Genomic DNA, 25,138 nt, shown 5'->3' with positions numbered 1-25,138 from the left:
GGACTTTGGGGTGTAGACTGCAAAAGTGGCTCTAGAGCTTTGCCTTGAATTTGTGTTGTGAAGGGTGTGTGAGCAATCTGGTAGCTTCTGCCCAGGAGTGTGTGTGTGTGTGTATATGTGTGTGTGTGTGTGTGTATACACATGACATGTGCTGGGTGTCCCCACCAGGGAGATGCAGAATGGCTCTGTCCCTAGAGGTGGTTCTTCACTGGGGACTCTGCGTGTCATGTATGGGGACCTTATTTTAGCACATGTGGCTTTGGGTTGTCCTGTAAGGCTAAGGTCCAGTTGTCTCAAGCCCTGGGTTTGTGTCCTCTTCAGAACAGCCCTCAGGGGAGCAGGCATTAGGGACTGGAAGATTGGAGGGGATGGAACCCATGGTCTGTGTTGTCCTGCAGCTGGAGGGGAGACTGACACCTGTTACCGGGTGTCCCTTTGCTTGACTCACACACGTTCACAAGGATACTGATGTGTGTCAGCTGTCCTCACTGGCCCTCTCTCTGTTTTACTTAGTGATTGTCTGTTTTTACAAGGGTTGTGCCCTGAGTCATCACGCATGTGGTGGGCCCCTGAAGGGAGTGTTTGCGAGGACACTGCATGCTGGTGTGTTCATTGACTCAGGTGGCTGCAGCAGATATCAGATGGGACAGGGGCGTTTAAACCACAGACCCTGTCCTTGTGCTGGTGGTTGGAAGTCTGGGATGCAGGCGTGGGTGGGGCCGGCTTCCCCTGAGGCCTGTGTCCTGGAGTGTAGATACTGTCTTCCTCCCGTGCCCTCACAGGGTTGTCCCTCCATGTGTATCCGTCCTGATCTCCTCTGCTTATAAGGACACTGGTCACACTGGGTCAGGTACCTCCCATATAAACTCATTTAATGCAGTCCCATTCTGAGGTCCTGGGGGTTAGGGCTCCAGCTGGTGGTTCAGGGGACACAGTGCAGCCCCATAGCCCTATATTCAAATTTGGGTGGACTTTCTAACAAGGAAAATAAATCTTATTGGCAGGGCATTGTTTTTTATTTTATTTTAATTGTAGAGAGCGAGTAGGGAAGAGGGGCAGAGAGAGGGAGAGGGAGAGAAGGAATCCCAAGCTGGCTCCACACTCAGCACAGAGCCTGATGCAGGGCTCGATCTTATGACCCTGGGATCATGACCTGAGCCAAAATCAAGAGTCAGACACTCAACCAACTGAGCCACCCAGGTGCTCCGGCAGGGCATTACTTTTGACAGACTGATTATTTTTAAAGTGGCCCTAATGTTCTCTTTCGATATAAAAGGGTGGGTAAATTTCATGCATTGTTTTTTATTTTATTTTAATTGTAGAGAGCGAGTAGGGAAGAGGGGCAGAGAGAGGGAGAGGGAGAGAAGGAATCCCAAGCTGGCTCCACACTCAGCACAGAGCCTGATGCAGGGCTCGATCTTATGACCCTGGGATCATGACCTGAGCCAAAATCAAGAGTCAGACACTCAACCAACTGAGCCACCCAGGTGCTCCGGCAGGGCATTACTTTTGACAGACTGATTATTTTTAAAGTGGCCCTAATGTTCTCTTTCGATATAAAAGGGTGGGTAAATTTCATGCCCTGGAAGGCAGGGAATCGCAGAGCTCTAGGTGTGGCAGCTGCCTCCCTGGGCGCACTCGGGCACGTCAGCTCACCCCTTCCCTTGCTCTCATGTGTGAGTGGGAGCCCTGCCTGACTCCCTGTAGATGTGCCTGTGTCCAGCGCAGTGCAGACTGGAGCCTGACACAGAGGGGATGCGCCGAGTCGTGCAGGGCCTGCCTCACACAGATGGCTTTGTCCCTCAGGCCTTGCCATGTTCCGCTCTCCTTTGTTGAGTTCCGCTCACGCTTTCTGGGTCCTGTGACGTCAGCAGGGAGGTTCTCGTTGGTACTTTCCCCGGAACACTGGCATCTCCCAGCATCCCCACACGTTGTCGTAAAGCACTATAGACGTGTCAGCGGGGTGTTCTACAGTTTCTGTTTGATCGTGACGGAGAAGTAGACTGTGACCCTGACCTTTGTGAATAAAGGGACACACGTGAGTCTGCTTGTGTTCTCAGCGTCGTTGTGGGGGGTCCTCTACACTCTGCTGTACAGGACCCGGTCGTGGGGGTCCTTCCTGCTTCGAGAAACGTGGTGTGGTGGTGGTTCATTGTCCGTTGGCGGCCCGGTTTGTTGTAATGTAGAAAGCAGGTCTTCTTCCAGAGCGTCCTGCAGCCACACAGGGATGCCGTGTTCTTTAGATGTCCCGGGAAGAGTAGCTGTGCTGTGTAGGGGTGGGGTGGGGGCGTGGTGATCCTCGCCTCGTCCACCCAGAGTTGGGCCTGATGCACCGTGAATTTCATTTCCGCTTTGCTTCTCCTTTCTACTATAATCTGAAATGGCCCCCACCTCCCCAAACTGGAGTTTTAAAAAGTTGATCAGGTTTCTAGGGGAAGAAAAATTTGCAGGTGTTAAAACTCCCCACCTTAGTTTTTGATTTCCATCATTAAGTTTCTGGTGTGGATAATTAGCATTGGTCCCCACACACTTTCTAAGGGAAGCTGGTTGTGTTACTTAAAGTATCACAGATTCTTACTCCGTTTTAATGTGCCCCCAAAGAAATAGCCAGCAAGATACTCAGAGGAGAGACTGGAGGCTGGTGCGTACCTGCATCTTCCACGGAGTGCGGGCTCCAAGAGCACATTCTTGTCCTGAGGAAGCAGATACTGGAATGTTTTAGAACTTGCGGGTCTCCATCTGGAGGAGAGGGTTTAATTGAACTTCTTAAGACGGGCATTTCAAACGTTGCTGTCCTGCGAATCTTTATTACAACTTAGAAGCAAGTTAGTTCTGACCTAATTGAGCTTTAATGCCATTCAGACAGTGGCAAAAGCGTACGTTTTCTCTAGTCTGTTGTGTAAATGTGGACATATACCAACAACTGCATAAGGAACAAAACAGGTATACTTACTTAGTCTGAAAGTCCCCCATCCTTTAGTTGTGAATTTTTAAGCAGTGCCATGGGAGATGGCTTTTCTTCCAGATGACATGGGTGTGGTTGCCACCATCCCAGAGCTGTGACCCCCAAAGGGCAGTTGACCAAAACTGCTCCTAAACCTTGTGGTCACTGGTCTGTGATTAAGACATGCCAGTGTGTGTGGTTACATGGTGCTGTGATTGGGGGAAATGCAAAGTGTGGTGCCTGGCCTTCACGGGGCCAGTTTACAAGGCCCCAGGAGACCAGCCTGGCAGGATTTGGGGTCTGGTCTCTTTTCTGTTTGAAAACGTCTCTGAGCCCCAGCATCTCTCCCTATATGGTTTATTTCAACCTCCAAACTTCTCATTTGTTTATCCAGAATACTACTACAATTTCCCTTTCTTTAAAGCACTCAGGAAAGATGATCAGTGTTTGCAAAAATGTGTCATCAGTAAGTGACAGTGTTGTGTGCACAGTGGTCAAGCTCATGCCTGCCCTGAGGATCCCTGCATCAGGCTGTCCGCTGATCACCTGGTCAGCGAGCTGCCTCGCACCCCATTATGTCAGGGTGCTGGCCGATGAGCCTGGGGTCATGACAGCATTTGTTACTAACCAGTGTCCCCCCCGCTGCGCTGTGCTCCCGGAGGAGCTCTTGTCCTCTGGCTGTCGCTGGGGCAGTTTACTTCTCTGTGCAACCAGAGAGCGGCATGGGACACAATGCAAAGCGCAGATTGCCGCGTGTTCTGGGTTTGCACTGTTCCCAGTTGTCCAGCAGCCGCGCCAGCGAGTGTTCAGAGTGCGGAGTCCACCAGGGCCGCTGGAGCAGGGCCAAGGCCCAGGCCTTCTACTGGCTGCCTCCCAGGGCACGTGCACACCCCTGCAGCTTCAGTGTGTGGATCCCAGAGAGCTGTCCTGCCATTTCCCGTTTACCATCAGAAAAGTCCAAACCCTTTTCCCTAGTTTCCGTGTCTACGTTATTCGAAACATCCTAAAAGTATGTGTCTTGTGCTTTCCCTGTTTATCGGTAGTTTATGTAGTTGCTACACTGAGCTGGCCTTGGGGTGAAGAGCTGTGTGGTTTCGGCTGGACACCCATCCTGATGGCAGCTGCTGAGTTAGCAGGGCTCCGTGGGGTTACCTCCACTCCTTTGGAAAAAAGACCAGCCTTCCCCTTCTGATGGGATATTGTTCAATTTGGTGGATTTCAAAAACATTTAAGTGTTTTGAAGAAAGAAAATGGGACTTTTGAAAACCAAGGCACTTTGATGTTTTCCTGATACTCTGGAAGGAATTGTAGGTTTTACTTAGTAGTTTACATGCCAGTTCAGCCCTGAACTAAAGGTAAATTAGAAAGTTTTTGAAATTGATTTTAGAGGTCATCATAATCATCTACTTTGTTCTGAGACTAGTTGTTCATTTTTCCAAGAAAATGAAGTTCCTTTTATTACTAACTAAACATACTACCAGAATTCCTCTGCACTTTGTGAAAATATAATGTCTGTAAATAAGGTAAAGTTGTCATGTCTTTTTTCGGGATCCTTTTTAAGGATCATGTTAATTCAGTTTTGCGCTTGATTTGTTATGATGTTTAAAGGCAAGATTTTAAGAATCTTGTGTCTTGAATGTTTTCAGATGGGTTAAGACCTAGTTCCCTGGGAAGTACTATCTAGAGTATCCTTTGAAACAGTTCTGGGTTCGAGTGACTTGAGAAGAAAATCCTCCCAGTGGGACATAGACGGAAGCACTTTGCTGGAAGAAGGAAAGTCGTTCATGCAGCACTGGGGCACCTGTGAGTGTTGGACAGAACGCTCGGAACAGGTGCGTCCCAGGCTCACCCGGGATACCATCCTTAGTGCTCCCTGCTCTGGTCGGCCGAGTGCTCAGCTGAGACCGTGTTGGAGTTGGGAAGCTCCCATTCTCTGTCCCAATGGGACAGTTGGGAAGCTGTCCCATTCTCTTTCAGGGCATCTGGACACCGGCCAGCATTCCCATAACATGGTGGCGGGCGTCCCGGGCCACCTTTGTGTTGGTGCTGCGACGTCTGCGGCACGGCCCAGGCCAGTAGCCAGTGTGAGTGTACTCCCTGGGAAGATGGCCGTGTGGTCAGCGGGGCACAGAGACAGAAGGTGGGAGATCCACCTGCCCCGGTGGCTGCTCGGCCTCCCCCAGGCCACTTGGCCTCCCCCAGGCCGCTGTGTCCCTTAGGCTGTCAGCACTGAACATACTTACGAAGGCCATTAAAACGGTCGTCATAAGCCCAAATAAGCCCTTCCAGAAAACTTAGTTGCTACCTTCCCATCTGTGAAAAGTGGCTTTTATGTGCTTTTTCCTTAGTGTCTGACATGGTGCTTTAAGCTGTGGACTCCTCTGAGGCAGACAGAGTTGCCTCTGGGTTCCAGACCCAAGATCTAGGAATTTACTGTACGTAGATGTTGTTAATCATCAAAAGTGGATGGTCATTAAAAATGATCAGCAAGAAGGAGATGCTAACCCACCTGGGTCCAGTGTTCCCGATCACAGTGTGAGGAGGTCTGGGTGAGGCATAGTGAAAATGCAGATCCCTGGACTTCACAAGTGCACAGACATCAGGGCCCAGGAAACTGCAGTCTAAGAAAACTCCTGAAACCCAGAATAATTTGATGCACATTCATGTTTGAGACTTGCCATCATGGGTCTCGGGGCCACTTAAAAGTCACGGGTTTGGTTTTTTTAGTATTCGCAGAGCTGTATCTCTGGGATGATGAGGCAATGCTTTTATGTCTCTAATGACTGTGACCTGACTCTTCCTCTGTTTTAAACCTCCAGATTACGTTTTACATCAATACAAGAATCTTATTCTTAAAGGACATTGGAACTCTGGAAATGGCTCAAGTTGCAAATGCTTTCCGCAGTTGCTCAGATTATCGGCTTGTGGCATTCCTGTGTTAAGCCGTCCATGAGCCAGGCTGTGGGTTCCCCTGTGACCTCAGCCAGGCGGCCCTGGTCTGCTGTTGGCCTTCTGGATGGAGAACCACCCTCCGGCATCGGCACCCTAATGACGTTGATGGCTCCATCTGAAACAAAACTGCCTTCTAGATCAGCTCTGTTCTCTTCCTGAAAGCCTGACTGCTGAGTTTTAGAGCAACACAGGAAGAAAACCTGAATGGCCGGACAGAAGGAACCCCACACCAGAATGATTTTTATTCGCAGATGCTCTTGCATCCTTGTGTTAACATAACCCTGGAAAATGGATTGATGTGCCTTATGACTTTGGAAGATATATATTATTTATTATAAGAAACAACTACTTTATTATAGGAACAAAATAATAGTATTTATCACAATGCATTTGTCATATACCCTTGGAATTTCTGTGAGTAACCACTTTATCTGTGTGTTTCACAGAATTGATGTTTGTCCTTAAGAGGGTGGAACTCAACCCACAGACCATCCCAGTTATGACTTGGGTGTGTGTGTGCAACGGCGTAGTACCAAGTGCATCCATGTTTACTCTCCAGAGAGCTCACACCAGCCTGCTTCCTAGACTGTGCAGAGAAAGAGACATCATAATATGCTTAATGTGACTTTCCAGTATATGCGATACAGAGTTGAATTAGTTAGCCATAACAATCTTATGTTTTATATTAAATTCCTTGTTACCCTCCTGGAAGGGAGTTTGACTATAGCAAAAACTGTAACAAGTGCTCATCAAAGAAGTGTTTATAAATTGATTATTACTTCCTAGTAAGTGTTAATCACAACACGGTACCTCAAAAATCTATGAGATGCAGCTACACCATGCTTAGAAATTTATAGCTGCAAATACTGTTAAAGAGATTTTAAATCAATAGTCTAAGATTCTACCTTAAAAAAATTAGAAAAAGAGAAGCAACAGAAGTCCAAAGGAAACAGAAGGAAAGAATAAAGATTAGTATGGAAATCAGTGAAATAGGAAACAAAAACAATGCGGAAGAATCAACGAAACCAATAGCTGGGTCTTCAAAAAAGATCCACAAGTTTGTCATACTTTGAGCTACAGTGACAGAGAAGACATGAATTGCCATTACCAAGAACGAAAGAGGGGACATTACTAACAACCTTACAGAAGTTAGGGTTGTAAATAAATGCTGTGTACAACTTCATGCCAACACACTGGGCAAGTCAAGTGAAATGGAAAAATCTTAGACACAAGCTACCAAGATGTAGTCAAGAAGAAATGGAGGGTTTTAGTAGGCCTTTAACAAATTGAAACAAAGCCAAGGGCCAGATGGCTTCACTGGTGAATGCCACCAAATGTTGACAGAAGAAATCATGCCAATCTTTTCACAGATTTAGAAAATAGAAGAGGGGTATACTTAACTAGCTGTGTGCTCTGAGGCTCCTATTACCCTGATAGTAGGGCGAGACAAAAACGTAATGAGAATATTGTGGACCGGTATCCTTCATGAATTCTGAGTATAGCTACAGAAACTTCATCAACTCTAGTGACACACAGGCACATCTCTGAGATACTGCAGGTTTCTTTCCAGAAGCCAATATCACAATAAAGCGAATCAAATGAATTTTTTGGTTTCCCAGTACATATAAAAGTTATGTTTATACTGTAATCTGTTAAGTGTGAAATAGCATTATGTCTAAAAATAGGTACATACCTTATTTAAAAATACTGCTAAAAATGCTAACCATTATCTGAGGTTTTCAGCGAGTTCTAATCACTAATCCCAGAGAGCTATAACAAATATAATAATAATGAAGGTTGAAATATTGTAAGAATTACCAAAATGTGATGCACAGATAAGAAGTGAGTAGATGCTGTTGAAAATGCCGATAGACCTCCAATGCGGGGTTGCCACAAACCTTTGATCTTAAAAAAAAGCAGTACTTGTGAAGAGCTATAAACAAGGTGTCCCTGTATAGAATGGGTTAAGGTACATGACCAAGTGAGTTTTAATATCAGAAGCCAGATGTATTCATTCCACCATATTAACAGAAGACAGAAGGCACAAGTCAGCTCAACAGGTGGGAAAAAAGCATTTGACAAAATGTAATACCCATTCATAATAAAAACAAAAAATGTGGGAAAGGAGGGAATTTTCTCAGCCTGATGAAGCACCTCCATAAGAAATCTACAGCTGGGGCACCTGGCTGGCTCATTCCCCGGAGCGTGCTACTCTTGATCTCAGTGTTGTGAGTTCAAGTCCCAAGTTGGCCGTAGAGATCACTTAAAAATAAAATCTTAAAAACAAAATAATCTACAGCTAACATCGTACCCAGTGATGGCAGAATGACTGTGTTTCTCGTAGGATCAGGAACGTCAAGGGCATCCACGCTCATCCTTTCTACTCAACATTGTACTAGAGTCCAGTGAGAACAAAATACTGAGCATCCAGAGAGAAAAGTAACAAAAAGTTTTTATTGCAGATGACATGATTCTGTGAAAAATCTTACGGGCTAATGAATTCAACATGATGGAAACCTAGATCTATATGTAGATGTCAACCACATTTTTCTATATACTAGTGAACTTTCTGAAATGAAATTAATTCTATCCATACAACATCACAAAGATTAAAGTACTTGGGAATACATTTAATACAAGATCGTACACTGAAGACTGCAAACATTAGGGATTTCATGTTCGTGGGTTGGAAGACTCATTGGTTATTAATATGGAGATCGTTCTGAGAATCCCTGCAGGCTTTGTTGCAGAAATTAAGCTGACCCTAAAATTTTTAGGGACATACAAAAGCCTCCCAATATTCCCAAAGGAATAGTGAAAACAAAATTGGATAAAGTTCTTCCTGATTTCAGAACTTCCTGTAAATGTACCATAATTAAAATAGTGTGTTAGTGGTATAAGGATCTGTCTAGATCAGTCTCCCTCTGGAATTACAAATGAGAATCCTGAAATCAGCACTTAACATTCACGGTAAGTTGATTTTCCTCAGAGGCACCAAGGCAGCTCAACAGGGAGAAGATGAGTACATGAAGCTGGAAAAATTTGATATCCACATGCAGAAGGATGTAGTTTGGCCCTTTACTGTATACAAATACTAACTCAGAGTGCCCCGTGGACAAACCTGAATGTAAGGGCTAACACTGGAAAACTCGGAAGAAATCCTAGGTGAGAGTCTTCATGACCCTGGGTTCGCAGAGATTCTCCTATACCACCCCCAAAAGCGAATCCATAAAAGGCCAGGCTGACACGTTAGATGTCACCAACGCCAAAAAGTCGTATCATGAGCTATCGTGAATGAGAGAAGCTACAGACTGGGAGAAGTGTTGGCGGATCATGTTGATAAAAGGATCGGTATCCAGAATCTAGAAGGAACGCTAACAAGACAACCCAAGTGAAGATGGAAAGGAGTTGAGTTAGACGCTCCTCTAAAGAAGGCATGCGAGCACCGGAAAGAGGTGCTCAGCGTCCTCCGTCCCTGGGGAAAAGCAGAAGAGAGTGGGGTTGCCACTTCTACTGGGACAGCTGTCCTGTGCAGGACAGGCGGTGATGGGTTGAACGTGGGAAGGACAGTGTCGCCGCTTGCTTAAAAGTCACAAAGCTGAGACCCTAGTTCCTAGGGGCGTACCCGTGAGGACTGACCCGTCTACAGAAAACACGTGAACCAGTATTGGGAGTGCATTTACAGCAGCCCCAGGGTGGACCTGGGGCAGCTGTCCGGTGGCCACTGTGCAGGGGGGCAGCATGGCCTGTCGTGGGGTGGAGCCCTGCTCAGGGACGGCAGGGTGTGGCTGGAGGAGCCTCAGAAACACGAAACCTGAGAGGAGCAGGTGGGAACGACCACTTACCGGGTGATTCCGTTTCTGTGGAAGGGCTCGAGGATGGAAAATGAGACGCAGAGCGGACTCTGGGCCGAAGGGCTGCGCCGGGAAGGGAGAGCACCTGCTGGTGGGCGCGGGAGGTTCGGGGTGAGGGAAGTGTCTCCAGTCAGATCCTAGTGACCCCCGTCCCCCCCGCCACAGGGGCAGGGTTCTCGGCCGGGCTGTCCTCCCGCTGCCGCGTGGGCCGGGGACACCCTCTCTCGTCACGGGAGAACTCCAGGACAGGCCCGTGGCACCGCGGATGAGAGACACGGTGAGGAGACGCGCTCCGGGGACGCGAGCCACGGGCTGGGGCGGGGTCCCGGCGGCCGGCTGTCCCTCGTCGCCCCGCGGAGGCACGTGCTGCTCACGGGGCGGGGGCGGGGCGGGGGCGGGGCCAGCGCCGGCCTTTCTCCTCGGGGAGCCGCCATCTTGGGCTGGGCTCCTGGCGCGGCCCCGACCTTCCGACCTTCAGTCCCGCTGGAACCTGCCAGGCCGCCGCGCCCGCCTCCTCGAGTGCCCTCGGGGGCGGCAGGTGGTGGCCGAGGGCCCGCGGCGCCGTGAGCGAGCTCGCCGCGGGCGGTGTTGCGGAAGAGAGCTTGTGAGGCGACGCCGCCGTCCGCCTTCCGCCTTTGCTACCCGGCGTCTCAGGAGTCCTCCATGATACGGCCGCTCGGCGGTTGCCGTGAAGACCCCGGACTTGGCCGTGTGTCTCTGAGTGAGTGTCTGTCTCGGCTGAAAGCGGTTCGGCCGTGTGGTCGCGAACCTCGAGAGACCAGCCTGGCGCTCCGGTTTTGGCGGAGACCGCGGGGGGCGGGGGGGGGGGGGAGGAGGCTGCGTCTCAGGCACGGCCGCTGCGGGTCACCTGCGGACGGCCTCCTGCGGGAGCCTCAGCCCTGACCTGCTGGCTGCTCTGGCCTTGGGTTTCGGGCAGGGGGACACTGTGTGCGGGACGGGGACGTGGCCGGCGTCCCTGAGCCGATGGTCTCCCTTGGGTTTGGGGCAGGGGGACGCCGTGTGGGACGGGGACGTGGCTGGTGTCGCCGAGCCGACTGTCTCTCTTTCCTGGCGCACAGACGTGTCTCTAGTCCTGGACAGAGTAAGGCCCCGGGGAGGAGCGGGGCCGTCCGTCCACCTTAGGTCATGTCCGATGGTGACCAGTGTGGCCTGTGGGGGGTTACCTCTCAAGGCTGGAGCCCCTAAAGGATTAGTGTCCTCCTGAGAGGGGCTCCAGGGAGTGCTCTGGCCCACGCACCATGCAGGGACAGAGGTTGCCATCCCTGAACCTGGAAGAGGTCACACTCTCTCTGGACCTCAGCCTGCAGAGCTGAGAAGCGTGGTTCCACCGTGGAAGCCTCCAGCCCAGGGAGTCGCCACCGCCGCCTGCAGGGGTGGAGTCTCACTGGGGCGCCGTGTGTTCCCGCTCGGAATCTCACGGTGACTCCCAGGTGGCGGTGGGCCCCCAGAATGTCTTGTAGGAGACCTGGACCCACGGGGAGGGTCTTTCTCTGAGCGCCTGACATAGGGCTCTGCCCCAGAACCTTCTGTGATGAGTGGGGCATGCCCAGTGCAGTGGCCACACTGACTTCCGGGACCCTGCCCGGGGCTGACGAATGTCGTAGCTCTGTTCTGGCATTACCGACCTTGTGGCGTGCGGCTCAGAGCGGCTGTGGTGGCCCGTGCAGGTGAGGCACTGGCAGTAGCTGGCGGTCGTCTGTCTCCTTGCTGTTCTGGAGCTGCACAGGCGGGCCTCACATACTCGCTGGTGTGTGTGGTAAACTCCACGCCTTCAAAAGGCAGGCATCTGTCTCCTTCCCGTTTCTCCCCTTGGGTTCGGCCAGACTTTTTCAGGGGCTTCGGTTCAGGCACGAGGGGGCCTTATTCTGTGATGTAAGAGACCCCCCCTCCCCCCCACCGTTTCTGCCCGTGAGCCAGCAGGGACCCTGTGCAGACACGACCCTGGAGGACGGTCCCGGCGGCCGCCTGCAGCAGAGGCAGTGCATTCTCAATGCCTGGGGAGCAGGCCAGCTCAGGGCCACCCCCGCCTGCCCACTGGCTGTGCCCCAGATGACCTTGAGCCCTGAGACCACCCGAGGCTGGGCTCCCAGGGCCCCAGCCCCACTGTGAAGAATGGTCTCGTTGCCACCTATTCCTTACTTCCCTCTGGGATTGTCCACGAGGAGGCAGACTCGTGCCGAGGGCTCCATGGCTCTGTCAGGCACAGCATCAGACCCAGAGCAAACAACAGTGCAAGCCCCATTCAGGGCCTGGAGGAAATGGAACCCCATCTGTGCCGTTCAGCCCCTGACCTAGCTGTGTTTGGCTCTGAGCAGTGTATGAGTCCCTTGGGAAGCCTTTGATATCCCAGGGCCTACCTGTGGCAGTTGTGGGAAAGACCCCCCAGGATGCCTACCTTCAGGGCAAGGTGACAGTGGTGGTGTCCCCACAGGACTTGGGCCTCAGGGAGCATCCACCATGAGGGCCTGACCCTAGGCGTGTCTGCTTCTGCCCACCTGCCCTTTGCTGGCCCAGCCGCTGGCCGGACTTGTGTGAGCGCGTGTCCTGCGTTCATGGTTTACAGAGACAGAAGGCAGGGGGGCACCTCTTGCCAATGAAGAAGTGCACGCCTGAGGTCAAGGGTCTGTCCAGTTGGGGACACCCACCTGTGGAGGGCAGTGCAGGGGTTGGTTTCTGTCTTCTGCATGTGCTCACGCTTGCCTGTTCATTGTAACCTGATGACCGTCGCTGTCCATGCAGCTGAGTCTCGTCAGCTGTCACTGTGTCTTAAGTACATATTTACAAAACAAGCTCGAACAGACAGCCTGGAAAGTTCTGATCTCTCTCTGAAGACGGGATGGTGTCTTTTACCCCCAGGTCGTACAGTCGATGCACATTAGAATCAGTCGTGGTTTTTCCTGTTCTTTGCCAGTCCCAGAGATTGAGGACAGGTGTATGTGTTCACTCGAGTGTGCGTGTGTACAAGATGTATGCAGCCATGTGTTTAGATGTGCATGTGTATGTGTCTGTGTGCATGTGCACGAGCAGGTGAATGAGTGTGTGAGCGTGGGTAGGTGAGTGTGCACGGGTGAGTGTGTGTGTGTACGTGTGCTGAGGGCCTGTCTCTGAGGACTGGGGGGTGAGAACACAGATGGAGGGAGAGCAGGCCAGTGAGGAGGAGGACAGAGTGCAGGCTGAGATGCGCAGATTGGGGCCAGGCACCCAGAGAATGGATTGTTTCCAACTAGGCCTCTGTTGAGACAGATGTGTGTGCCCAGGGGTGCTCTGGACACTAGGGGGTGCTGCACACAATGCTCCTGGAGGTAGGCAGTGCATGTTCGGATTCAGTGGGTCTGTTGCGAGCATTTCTCACCAGCTGCAGGGGCAGCTGCCGTCCTGGGAGTGGCCGGGTGTGTAGACGAGGGGCCCCCAGAGAATCGGGAGACCTGGGGAGGCGGCCAGCCTTCAGAGCTGTTGTCAGGCCAGTCGAGTGAGACTCCTGCAGGCCGAAACGGCTTGTGGGTGAGGGTGGGGAGGCTGGGCCTCCAATCTGCCAGGACACTGGAACCCACCCCCTGGGGCTGGGTGGGGGAGCCTCTGTGGAGTAAAACTGCGGCAGTCACCAAGATGGACACCACCTCACCAACCACGTTAACTAGTGAGCATGTGGCTGCTTAGAAAGCAGTCACCAGGCCTGGAGGACAGGTAGCCTCCACTTGGAGGGCACAGCCTAGTAGGAAGAAGCCGGGGCCTGAAGACAGGGCTGTGGAAAGGCCCTTCCCCTGAGCGTCTTTTCTGGGCAGCCCTGCTGGCCAGCCTCAGGCCCTGGGAATGCTGTGGGGTGAGTGTGCACCCCACACTTCATGGTCGGCAGTCAGAGCCTGGAACGTCACAACCAGAGGTCAAGCACAGATGTATGAGGGCCTCCCTCGGGCCTGCACCCAGCTGGCGGTCTCACAGGGGTGTCCCTGGGTCGTGGGCACTTGGCTGGATTACTGTGGTCTCTGCTGTGACAAACAGAGTCACTATCACTTGTGGGAGTTCAACAGTACCAGTCAATGTTATAAGAACAAAGAAAACAGAATATCTTACTATTTGCTGGTTACTTCTCCAGACACCTTGCATATTTTCTCACGAAGTCTTCGTAGCAGATGTTACCTTCTCTTTCACAGATGTGGAAACTAAGGCAGAGAGCCAGGAGGTAACTTGCCCAAGGTCACACCACCAGGACGTGGTGGTCCCACGTCCCTCACCTCCACAGATGTAGCGCTCATGCCATAGCCCCGAGGGACACGCAGCCACATGCATGATGACGGGTTGTGACTGCATGTCCTTGGCGCTGCGCTCACATTGCGCTGTGGTGATGAGAGGGGGAAACTTACTCAACACAGCATATTCACGCTTGTTTCACACATGCCACGTTGGCGTGGCTCAAAACGACACGACTTGGTGTGGATGTGGGGGCGGCGAGCCTCATTCGCTGCTGCCAGTCTGCAGGGGTTGAGGCCTCCGCAAAGGAGTCCCTGTGAGACCCAGTATCCTGCCCCAACAGGTGTCAGCCCAGCAGAAGTGAAACTTGTGTTCACATCAAGTCCGTCCGTTCAGCTGAGGTCAGAGTATGTTTGCAGGGGCCAGGAAGCGGACCAGCCCCTGTGTCCATCAGCTGATGCGTGAGCAGTGTGGCCTGTTTACACAGTGACTGGTGTGCAGCCGCAAGAGGGGTGACCTAGGGGTACTGGCCACCACGGGGATGAATCTTGAAACGTCGCAAACTGTGAGAGAAGCCAGACCAGGGGCCACATGCGTGTCCTGTGCTTCTGTTTCTGGAACGGCCTGGAACTGGCAGAGCCTCAGGGACTGGGAGCTTGGTGAGAGGTTGCAGGGCTGGGGTTCCTTGGAGACCCTGGAGACAAATGAAAGTACACAGTGATCATGGTTGCACAGCCAGCCCACGGAATTGCACTACTGCGGGGTGGACTTTATGGTCTATGAACTGTGTCTCTGGTTTTGAAAGGTCTGCGATGGGCCCCGGGGAGGATAAAGGCTGCAGCTGCACTCACTGAGTGGAGCCTACGGGCTCACATGGAGAACTGAGGGACAACAGCTGAGATGGCCCCAGCCCAGATTCACTGTAGTGTCCTTCCTGGTCCTGAGGACATAGGTGACCCATCGGCTGTCATACCCAAGCTTTACACCAGCAACCTGGGATGAGGAGTTAATGGAAAGCTGGCATCGGGCATGGGAATGTCTGGAGCACCAACCCCAGAGAAAAGAGAGCGGTGACAGGCCTGACTCCACACACGGCCCCCAGGACTCCCCAGTGTGAACAGCCTCACCCTGAAACTTGCCAAGACAGGCTCTGCCCCGGGGGAGAGTCGGCATGTGCCAGAAAGGGGAGAAATTGGATCAGAAACTGTCTAAATGAGATCATTAATAATCCATCATGGTCATTGCTCACGTTCACGGAAGGCTAGAACAAACCACTGCTCTGAGCAGTTTGTTAAATAAGTAGGTTTAAAGGATTTAGCAGAGTAAGACGCTGAAGGCATAGTGGGCAGATCTGAACTAAAGAAATAAGATTCTGGACGTGGCAGATACAGTCACGGAAATAAGCATCCGGTGAAATTGTTAGTAGAGTGGACGTCTGGGGAGAGACAGTGAACTGGACGGCAGGTCTGAGACATCTGGGGTGGGAGTGGGTGTCCATGGATGGGACACGGGACATGTCCCTCAGTGGTTCTGAAAGAAGAGCGTGTGGGGTGTGGGTGCGGGGCTGACTTCTCGGTCGGTGGCTCAGAATTCTCCAGACTCCGGGAGAGCTGGGGCCTTAAGCTGATGAAGCACAATCAGACCCAGACAAGGTAATCAGATCAATAAACCAGCAGCAGAACGGTCAAAACAGAAGAGTGAAAGCTGGGAAGCGAAACGCAGACCGCTTACCTGCCCAGATCATTCCAGAAGGAGGGAGAAGAGAATATTTTCAGAAAAGCAGGAATAAGAGTATTTCCTATTGTAAATACTTGTTGAAACCACTGGTAAGTGGCAGACCGTTTGTAGCACAACGAAGACGGTGGAAATAAATCTTGGTCTGTGGTGATTGCCACACATGCAAGGAGGCTGAGCCCATCGTCGAGAAGTGAAAGGTCCTAAGGCTCGAGGAAGAAGTCCAGGTTCCTTCCTGCTTGCACACCGTGTCATGAAAAAGGAGTTTAAAGTAACAAGATAAAACAGGCTGATACTCTCCAGAAAGGGGTGGCACAGCTGTGTGAACATCAGCCTCCCTTAAGGTTAAAAGCATCAACAAGAATAGAACAATGAATAAAGTCATGACTGCTACTTGCTGACGTAAAGGAGAAACCTATGAGGCACGCAGGATCATCTTAACCACGCACGCGCTCAGAGTATATCAAAGACGGTACATGGCATGACGAGGAGGTTGACAGCTGGAAAAATGGGACGTGCTTCTGGGAGATTAGTGAGACAGAAAAGAATACCGGCAGATGAGGTCTGAATCATAACAGTTGGTGAGTGTAGATCCCTGCGCCAAACGGGGTAGATAATGTGTCCTTGTTTTCCAAGCACACTTGGTGCCATTACACACACCAGCCAGGTGGCAGGCATGCGATAAACCCCAGCAGATCCCCCACAGGCTGCATCATGCAGACCCCTCGCTCTGAGCAGTGTGATGAAATTATGAATCCGTAAACAGAGGCACCAACCCTGGATAGTAAAACCATCTTTCTAAATATCAAACGAGTTGAAGAAGAATCCATAGTAAAAATTACAGCATGTTTTGAATTTAACAAAAATTGCCCATCAAATTTTATGGGATGATCTTAAAAACTTTCAATGGACGTTCAGTGGGAATTGACGCAGCCTTAAATCCATCTATGAAAGAATAATGATTGAAAACTGATAAATATACAAGAAGATAAGCCCGAGGGAAGCAGAGAGATGGACGCAGGTGTGGATAGACAGCACTGAGCCACGCAGCCAGAGTGAGGGAGGACACGCGTGAGGAGAAGAGAGAAGCCGCAAACGATTTCTAAAAGACCTAATTATGGACAAAATAGGTATTTTTAGTTTCAAGGGAAGAGTATGAACAATTGGATGTCTCTGAATGAGGCCCTTAGACAAAATGGGCAGTTTTCTAGAAAAATAAAATAAAACTCACTGAATAAACTAGGAAATCCTAGTAAACCTATAACCGCTAGAGAAACAGAATGAAAAGCTCACGATCTGTGCACAAAAGTGAAACCAGGAAGGTAAGCCACACTGGTTTTGTTGGACCTTCAGGGCACAGGTCCTCCGCAGTTCGTACAGCTGTCCCTGAGGACCATGGGAGAGAGGCCCTGCGTCCGTCCCACAAGGCTCAGATGCTCCTGGAGCATCCCACATGGGTCCCAACACCTCTGCTCCCCAAGGATGAGCGGCCACCACCTGATGGTTGAAGGAAGGTGTCGGGGAGCCAAGGAAGCGAGGAAGAGCCTTGTAAGGTTTTCATTTGAGTTGGGTGGGATCACTTAAAAATTTTTTTTGTGGGTCGCCTGGGTGGCTTGGTCGGTTAAGCGTCTGACTTCGGCTCAGGTCATGATCTCACGGTCCGTGAGTTTGAGCCCCGCGTCGGGCTCTGTGCTCACAGCTCAGAGCCTGGAGCTTGTTTTCAGATTCTGTGTCTCCCTCTCTCTCTGCCCCTCCCCTGTTCATGCTCTGTCTCTCTCTGTCTCAAAAATAAATAAACGTTAAAAAAAATTTTTTTTAGTGTTTATTTTTGAGAGAGAGACACAGTGCGAGCGGGGGAGGGGCAGAGAGAGGGGGAGACACAGAATCCAAAGCAGGCTCCAGGCTCCCAGCTGTCAGCACAGAGCTTTCTTATTTCTTGAAAACACTATTTTGATCCCCAGTGGGATGGGTCCTAAGGACAAAAAAACCAGAGGGACATCTTAAACTGTGTTCAGGTGACTTCTTTCTAGTAGCAATATTGTCACCATTATTTTGAAGCTATTATGTTTCTAATATAACGTTAGTCATTTTGGATTATTTGGAATAAAACTTTATCATGCAAAGACGACAGTTACAGGTATAAAATTAGAAATATCAGCATGAACTCGAGATTGAGTTTTCTCTTTTCACAACATCCGTATCCCCTAGCTGTGTCCATGACCGTGCCTAGGAGCAGTGTAACCCTGCAGGGGCGAGCCCCTCTATGCCAGTGCACTCACAAACATGCCTCTGGAAGTGGCCGGGCTCTCTGGAGAAATGCCTCATTCTGCATCTCGGGCAGGAAACGCACACAGTGAACTGATAAACTGGGCCTCCTTCTGTGCCCGAGAAAAAAGACCACAAGGCTCACTTAAAAAGGACACACAGGTGTCAACTTGTAAGGGGTCCCACCGGCCAAAGAAGTGACAGTTTGAGCACTAGAGAGAAAAATGACTACACTGGGTCAGAACACATGAAATTTATAAGTTTCATTGATACTTGATAAAATGCACTGGTGGTCTTCCCGGGTTGCTAGGCACCAACTGACTGTGAAAACTGGTAAGAATCGTGTATTGATCCAGGTCTTTCTGCACGGACCTTGGGGTAACCACTGTAGAGAAAGGACAGACTGTTTTTACAGAAAAATTCTGGTGCCTGAGGCCAAGTGGGGGATAGATTTAAGAAATGGTCATTTTACAACACAATGGAACAGTGGGTCAAGATGAGAGTCATCAGTAGATGCTAGACCGGTTGGGGAAGGTCTGGTGGAGAACTCTACAGTGGGGAAGGGGTGTCCATACCTGGACCACCGATGATCCATCCGTGTCAGCAGAAGTGAGGCAGGAAACCCGTGGCATCACATAGGGAATCGTCCCACCAAGATGACCTTCTAGTTCAAAGCAACCTTTTCTCGAAACCAGGGCTAGAAGTATTAACTTGGTATTACCACCAGAAGGCAGTCCACTGGCTTCTTCCATAAATAGCGTAGACAGGAGTGGGGCCATAAATAGGTAGCGTGGACAGGAGTGGAGTGACCAGAGGAAGGGAGCTTTTGCAGATTGAAACAGACTTAAGGGACTGACCATATTTGTAAGGGTGACTCTTCCATGGATCCTGATCTGAGCAAACCATGTGTAAGAAGATGTTTGTTTTTTAACCGTTGGGAGATTTGAACGTGGCTTGCTGTTCCATGGTATCAAAGACTTAAATTTTTGTGAGGTGTGACGGTGGCATAGCAGTTGAATGGTGAAGAGGCCTTATGTGTTTAGAGACACGCCAAAGCGTTGGCACGGCACGCACAGTGTCTGGTGGTGCAGATAAGTCTTAGTCCCTCGTTTGGGTCTAAGAGTTGAGAAGCGTGGGTTTGACCTAAGGGTCAAGAAAGGCACCATGGACCCTTTAGGATCATGTCTACTTTCCGGTGACAGGAAAGGGTACCCCAGCCCTGGTCCAATCATGACATCCAGGGGGTGTCTTCAGATGAAGCAGGGTGGGGCTTGGACCCTGGAGTGTTCCCCGTGGGGTGCCGGTCTCCTTCCAGCAAGGTTTCAGTTGCACAGGAAATACAGTGGGTTGAGGCCTTTGCGTGCCCATGACCAGGGCTGGCCCTCCTCCCTCATGAGAGGCTGTGCCCATGCCGAGATGTGGACGATGCCAGCTGTCCCCCTGGGACCTGGTGGAGGCACCCCAGCTGCGCACCGCGAGGCCTCGCCTCTGCTGTGGCCCCCACACCCACCGGAGGGCCAGCTCCATAGTTACTCTGAACCCAAGTGGGGGCTCAGGAGAGCATCCGCTGCTTGTCAGTTCACGAAACTGCCACCTTTCAGTTGGCAGCACACAGCCGTTCCTGTGTTTTTGTGCTGTTTTTCCTGACGTGGAGACCCTTTTCCCCTCGCAGACGCTGCTAGTGACCGGCTTTCTTGGAGCAGAGGCATTGCGTGTGCGTGCGTGTGTGTGTACTCGAACCTGTGTTGAGAGCTGGTCCGAGAAGGGACACGGGAGACCCAGCGGGAGGGAGAAGTTCCAGCTCTGCTTTCTGGAAGAGAGCTGGGTTTTCCCTTTGACCCGCATCCCTGGTTTTCGTGGGATCCTCTTTGCGCTGCTGAGGGGTGACCTGGGGACTGGGCCAGAGGCAGCTTGAAATGAGCAAGTCAGCAGCCCTGGCTGCGGGCAGTGACGCATAGGGGCCGCTGTCTGACGGTGGCACTCCCTCTGGCTGGTGCTTGTCTCACCTGCAGGGTCTCGCGGGCAAAGCGGGAGGCAGGTGCATGCCGTTTCTCTTTAAAAAGGAAAACTGGGAGTGGTTTTCAATAGCTGTAATTGGGGATAAAGAAGTGTTGAGGCGGATCCCCTTGTTGGGAGGCTTGGAAGGAGGGAAAAATGGGGCGTCTCCCGACGTCAGGCCTGGACCCAGCAGGCGCCCAGCAGGCGAGACCCCGGCAGAGCCCCGGGTCGGGCCTGGACACGACTGCCAGGTGGCCGCTCTGCTAGGGCAGTGACTCCCGTTCCCACGTGAATTAGGGCACAGCAAGTTGTGCACCGTGTAGTTTGGCTTTGTTGCCATTGTCCTGCCAGTGGCCGTTGTTGTGAGGCCACCCGCCCCTCCACGGACCACGGGCCCCCCTTTTCCTCACCAGACCCCAAGAACTGCCCTCTGTGAGGGTGCCCAGCTGTGTGCTCGTACTGAGCCCCGAAATCACGTCTGTCCCTGCAGCGACTTGCCTCATCCCTTCTCGTGTGCACAGTGGGGAGAAGGATGCTGGACACCCCAGGGGCCGGCCTTCACTGGGGGGCTGGGAGGGGGCCGCCATGCAGCAAGCAGATCCCGTTCCAGCAGGACAGGAGGACTCGAGGCCAGAGGGCACCCCCGGGTGTCGGGGGGGCAAAGCCGCTCAGGGACCTGGATGGGGTCGCGGGACTGTTTTTCCTAAGAGAGCCGCACATTTGTTTCGTGTGGTTTTCGGGATCTTTCATTTTACGGTAAAAGCTCACCCACGGGTGAGGTATGAAAACAAACCATGCAGCGGCCAGAGAAAGTAGCAGGAACCATGCATCCACGGGCCTCTGGACGACACATCTGGGAGACCTTTCAGGCTGACAGGGTTTTACACAGACACACTTGCCTTTGTGACCTTGTTAATTAAAACTTGGAAGCACTTTTCCTCGACGGTGGGTGCCCTCCAGCTGCCGGGCGCTTTGGGCTAGGTGTGGCTAAAAAGACGAGCAGGCCCAGTAGTGCTGTGGTCTTCTCAGTATCCAGATGCTTTCACTTGAAGCCTCCAAGCTGGTCCTGGTGCGCGTGGGACGGAGCTCAGTGCTCCCCGCCAGCTCTGGAGGCTCAGCCGATCCCGTTCCTCGCCAGGTCACCAGCGGCACACCTCAGTCACCCCACCAGCCCATCCTGTCCCAGAAGGGACTCACAGCAACAAGGACCAGAGACACGAAAAGAACACAACACTTGGGGCGCTGGGGGCTCCGCCGGTTGGGTGTCCGACTTTGGCTCAGGTTGTGATCTCCCAGTTCGTGGGTTCGAGCCTCGCGTCTGGGTCTGTGGTGAAAGTCTGGAGACTGCTTCAGGGTCTGTGTCTCCTTCTCCCTCTGCTTCTCCCCCGCTCACACTCTGTGTCTCTCTCTCAAAAATAAACGTTAAAAAAAAAAAAAACACTAGATGCGTAAAAGAAAGGGGGTTGTGGCTCTGATTCTGGGCCCTGCGTTGGGGGGACCCTCCAGTCTGGCTGGCACTTAGGAATTTATGGAGCCTGTAAATCAAGTACCTGGGGATGGGGAAGGAGGGGACACGGGTGAACACTCTGATAAAATGACAGAACAAAAAAGTTCTCAAAAGTTGTGTGATTCTGGGTTATACTCCAGGAACACGAGTAAGAAGGAAAAGCATTTCAGGGTCCAAAGCTGTGTGGGTCCGTGGAGCCCCCACCACACCCCACACATTATTCTCGCGTGGCTCCTTGTTTCCCCATACTTGCCCTTGTGTGAAGTTCGGTTTTGGGGATGGTTTTGCTCTGGAATAGTGGTAGATTTCACGTTATTGAAATAGGACGGACGTGGTGGGACATGGGGTGCTAACATCCCCAGGTTCATCAGCCAGGGGCTGTCCCCGTTGTCTGGTACCTGGGCCTGGGCCGCTTGCCCCAGGTGGACAGGGAGGGGCACACACGAAGGAGATGGCTGGCACGTGGGCGCTGGATCAGTTGGTTTGCGCCCGGGCTCTCCTTACCCGTCTAGGCAGTCGGTAGCCCTGGGAGAGGGGGTGGGGGCGGGCTGTCCCTGCAGGTCAACAAAGCCTGATGTCACACGTCAGAAACTCATGGTTGATACACTCGCATGAACACTCCTCCCTGCTACAAGTGTCCATTACATTAATGCCTGGGTTCTAAACCTCACTCAGGACTGGAGGTGGCTGTGATTTCCTGATGCAGTGCCACGGGTGACCTCTGCTGCCCACGTGGTGTCTGTTGGGAAATGGGAGCCTGCCTATCCCGTGTCTCACTGAGAAGCATCTTGTAGGTGCTTTTTCTGAAGAACAGGCAGTTACTAACTCCTATGGGGCCATCATGAAATTTAAGGAAAACTGGACTTTTCACCATGATTGCATGGAGGTAAAGAATGTGCTGACCACTGAGTACGGTGTGGTGCCGCGGGCGTGGTTCAGGTTGTGTCAGCTTTTCCCCGCTGTTCCTTGTGCACCTTCAGGGCCAGTGTCAGCACCCAAGGAAGGCAGCTGCTGTCTTAAGTGTTACCATGAGGACAGTTTCAACCTGCATGTCACCTGAGAGGGTCTCATGTCACCTAGTGCTCTGCAGAACGTACTGTGAAAACTGCTGACATAAGGGTTTATTTTCCTCAGAAGCCATCTGTAAGCATCCTGGAGATTGGTAGTTGCTGGTTTGGGTTCAGTGGCTCATGCTGTCAGAGGACTAGGCCAGTATCTCTGAAATTCTCTAGGCCTATTCCTCACAGTCTCAGAATGGCTGCAGCAGCTCCAGACATCACGTCCTCACTAGCATTCAAAGTTAGAAAGAAGGTTGGCACCAGGCAGGGGGTTCTCGAGAAATTCCCTTCATATCAGGGAGAGAAATACCATTCCAGGAAGAGCCTCACATCTCACTGGGCAGGTATTGAGGAGGGAGGTTGGGGAGGGTGTTGGGATTGTCCTAACACCATGTGGTGGGTGGCAGGCAGGGAGAATGGGGTTAGCAACAGGAAGCACAGTACCTGAACAGTACTTTGGGATTTCACTCTCATTTTAATAAAACCAAAGTCGACATTTCCAATTTCATAGTTTGTTTACAAAGAGAGGAGCTACATTTATTACTTTGTTTTTGCAACACCTCGTAAGCCTTTTGTGAAGATTGGATAACACCAAATAGGTAAAGTGCCCAACACGGTGCCTGGTGCGTGGCGTGAATGCACACCACCCACTTTACCATGTACTGGGCGCCCGGCCCTCCACGAGCTGCCACAGCCCTCCTTCCCTCGTCCTCTATCAGCTTCCTGCACACGGCCACTGCAGCCACGTGGAGATGCTTGCTCTTCCCTGTCCCCAGCCCACCGAGCCCACCCCCTACCCCCCACCTGCTCCTGGGCCTGCCCTCCTACGCCGCCTTCCAGTCCTGCCCTGAAGGTAACTGTCCGTCCTCAGCGCTGCTGTTAGGGGTTGAATTGTGTCCCTTCAGCAAAGGTATGCTGACATCCTGGCCCCCAGAACCTCAGGATGACTTGGAAAGCGGGTTGTTGCAGATATAAGTAGTTAAATGAAGCCAGTGTCGTATGGATGTCCTGCTGCCGTGTTGGGAGCAGGTCCAGCATCGGGCGTGGACTCCTGCAATCTCAGGGGCTCAGACCTCGGCTCAAGCACGCTCCCACCTCCCACTGACCCACAGCCTTCTGGGAACGGGTTCCAGACTGCTCCGTCCTCCTCTGTTGGTGTCCCTTAGTGTCCCGACTCCACCTGGGTGTGGGGTGCAGAGGGTCCCCTTGGGACATGTGAGTCTCGCTGAGTCTCAGGGTGGGCACGGTGGTGGGAGCAGCTGGCAGGACAGAGAACCCAACAGCTGTGCGGCCGCTCATGGGCCAGCCCCCTGGGCCAGTGTGAAGGTCATGTTCACCCTGTGCCCAAGACAATGGAACATTCAACCATGACGGGCCAAGCGAGAGCCACTGGAGAAAGGGAAGAGCTTCTTGCACACTTGAGTGCGGCCACCAGCCCCGGGTTTTCATTTTGCGCCAGGCCTAGCAGCTGCTGTGGCCAGCCCTGGTTGGGAGCCGTGGAGAGGTGCCCCAACACGGAAATGATGCACAGATCCATTCGCTGCAACTGGGACCGGTTCTCGTGACTTGGAACCTGGGCACGCAGCCTCACGACCACACAGGTGTCTGGGAGGTGTCCGCCACCAGGTGGTCACCCTCCCTGGGGAGGGGCTGTCTGGCCGCCAGACCTCATACCCCGTGTGCAGGGTCGGCCAGGCTGCTCCTGCAGAGATGGGGCAGGGGTCGTGAGTCGCATCTCAGATTCCACAGCCCTTGGCAAGGGCACCCCCAGCCTGGTGCGACCCCCACCTCACTGGGTACATTTCTGAGGACGGTTTGGTGGGATATGGGGGTGAGCTCCAAAAAGAGAAAATGAAGCCGTGTCCTGTATGGCACGGCGCCTTGTCCCACATGATTAAAGTCTCTCCAGATCCTGGCACATAGAAGCCATTGTGCAGTTGTTGAACGCCTCCCCCCACCACCCATCCACCTGAACTACTGTCACCCCCTGCTGGGTTTACTGTTGACTTGGGACACCCATAGGACTGCTCTTTCCCTCCACACCTTACTTTCCCTCGTTCAGAGGGCACTGCAGCCCAGGCTTTCTCTCACACTAGACTTCAACATTTGGGGTCAGGGACACGCACTGCTTGTGCGTGGGTGGAGCCGTGTCCCCCAATTCCACGTGCTGAAGCCCTAACCCCCAATGGGGCTGTGTCTGGAAGTAGGGTTTTTAGCGGGTAATGATGCGTAAACAAGGTCCCGATCTGATAGGACGTAGCTTTAAAGAAGAGGAAGACAGCTCTCCCCACTGCCATGCAGCGGCACAGGGAGAAGGTGGTGGTCTACAAGCCGGGCAGGGGCTTACCAGCACCTCCCATCTCCAGAGCTTACTTCCCACCTCCAGAGCTGTGAGATGCGAGTTTCTGCTGTTGCAGCCACCGGCTCTGTTAGGGCAGCGGGGGAGCCTGAGGCACACTGTCCCCTTCTCTCTGTGCCTGCGTTTTGTGTTTCAGTCCATCTGCTGGAGCAGCACAAATGCTTCTAGAACCATCTAACACATTACTGGGAAGAAGCTGGTGGGGCCGGGGAGCACTTCCTCAGCCCAAGACCATATCTGTTTTGACCACTTCTAAAC

The 25,138-nt window shown here is 52.2% G+C and overlaps 1 protein-coding gene across 3 annotated transcripts in view; it reads left to right on the top strand.

Annotated features, from left to right (window-relative positions):
* Positions 1-25,138, top strand: part of NXNL2 (nucleoredoxin like 2) — a 215,443-nt gene that overhangs the window by 1,424 nt on the left and 188,881 nt on the right. For all 3 annotated transcript variants that reach the window (XR_008291337.1, XR_008291338.1, XR_008291339.1), the window contains exons 2-3: positions 4,591-4,776; positions 5,764-10,471. The gene's annotated coding sequence lies outside the window, so the exon portion shown is untranslated. The remainder of the gene's footprint in view (positions 1-4,590; positions 4,777-5,763; positions 10,472-25,138) is intronic.

Source organism: Acinonyx jubatus, chromosome D4 (assembly GCF_027475565.1).
Source record: "Acinonyx jubatus isolate Ajub_Pintada_27869175 chromosome D4, VMU_Ajub_asm_v1.0, whole genome shotgun sequence".
Taxonomy (NCBI): Eukaryota; Metazoa; Chordata; class Mammalia; order Carnivora; family Felidae; genus Acinonyx; species Acinonyx jubatus.
The sequence above is the reverse complement of the archived record's forward strand: the minus strand, read 5'-3'. Positions and strand labels throughout refer to the sequence as shown.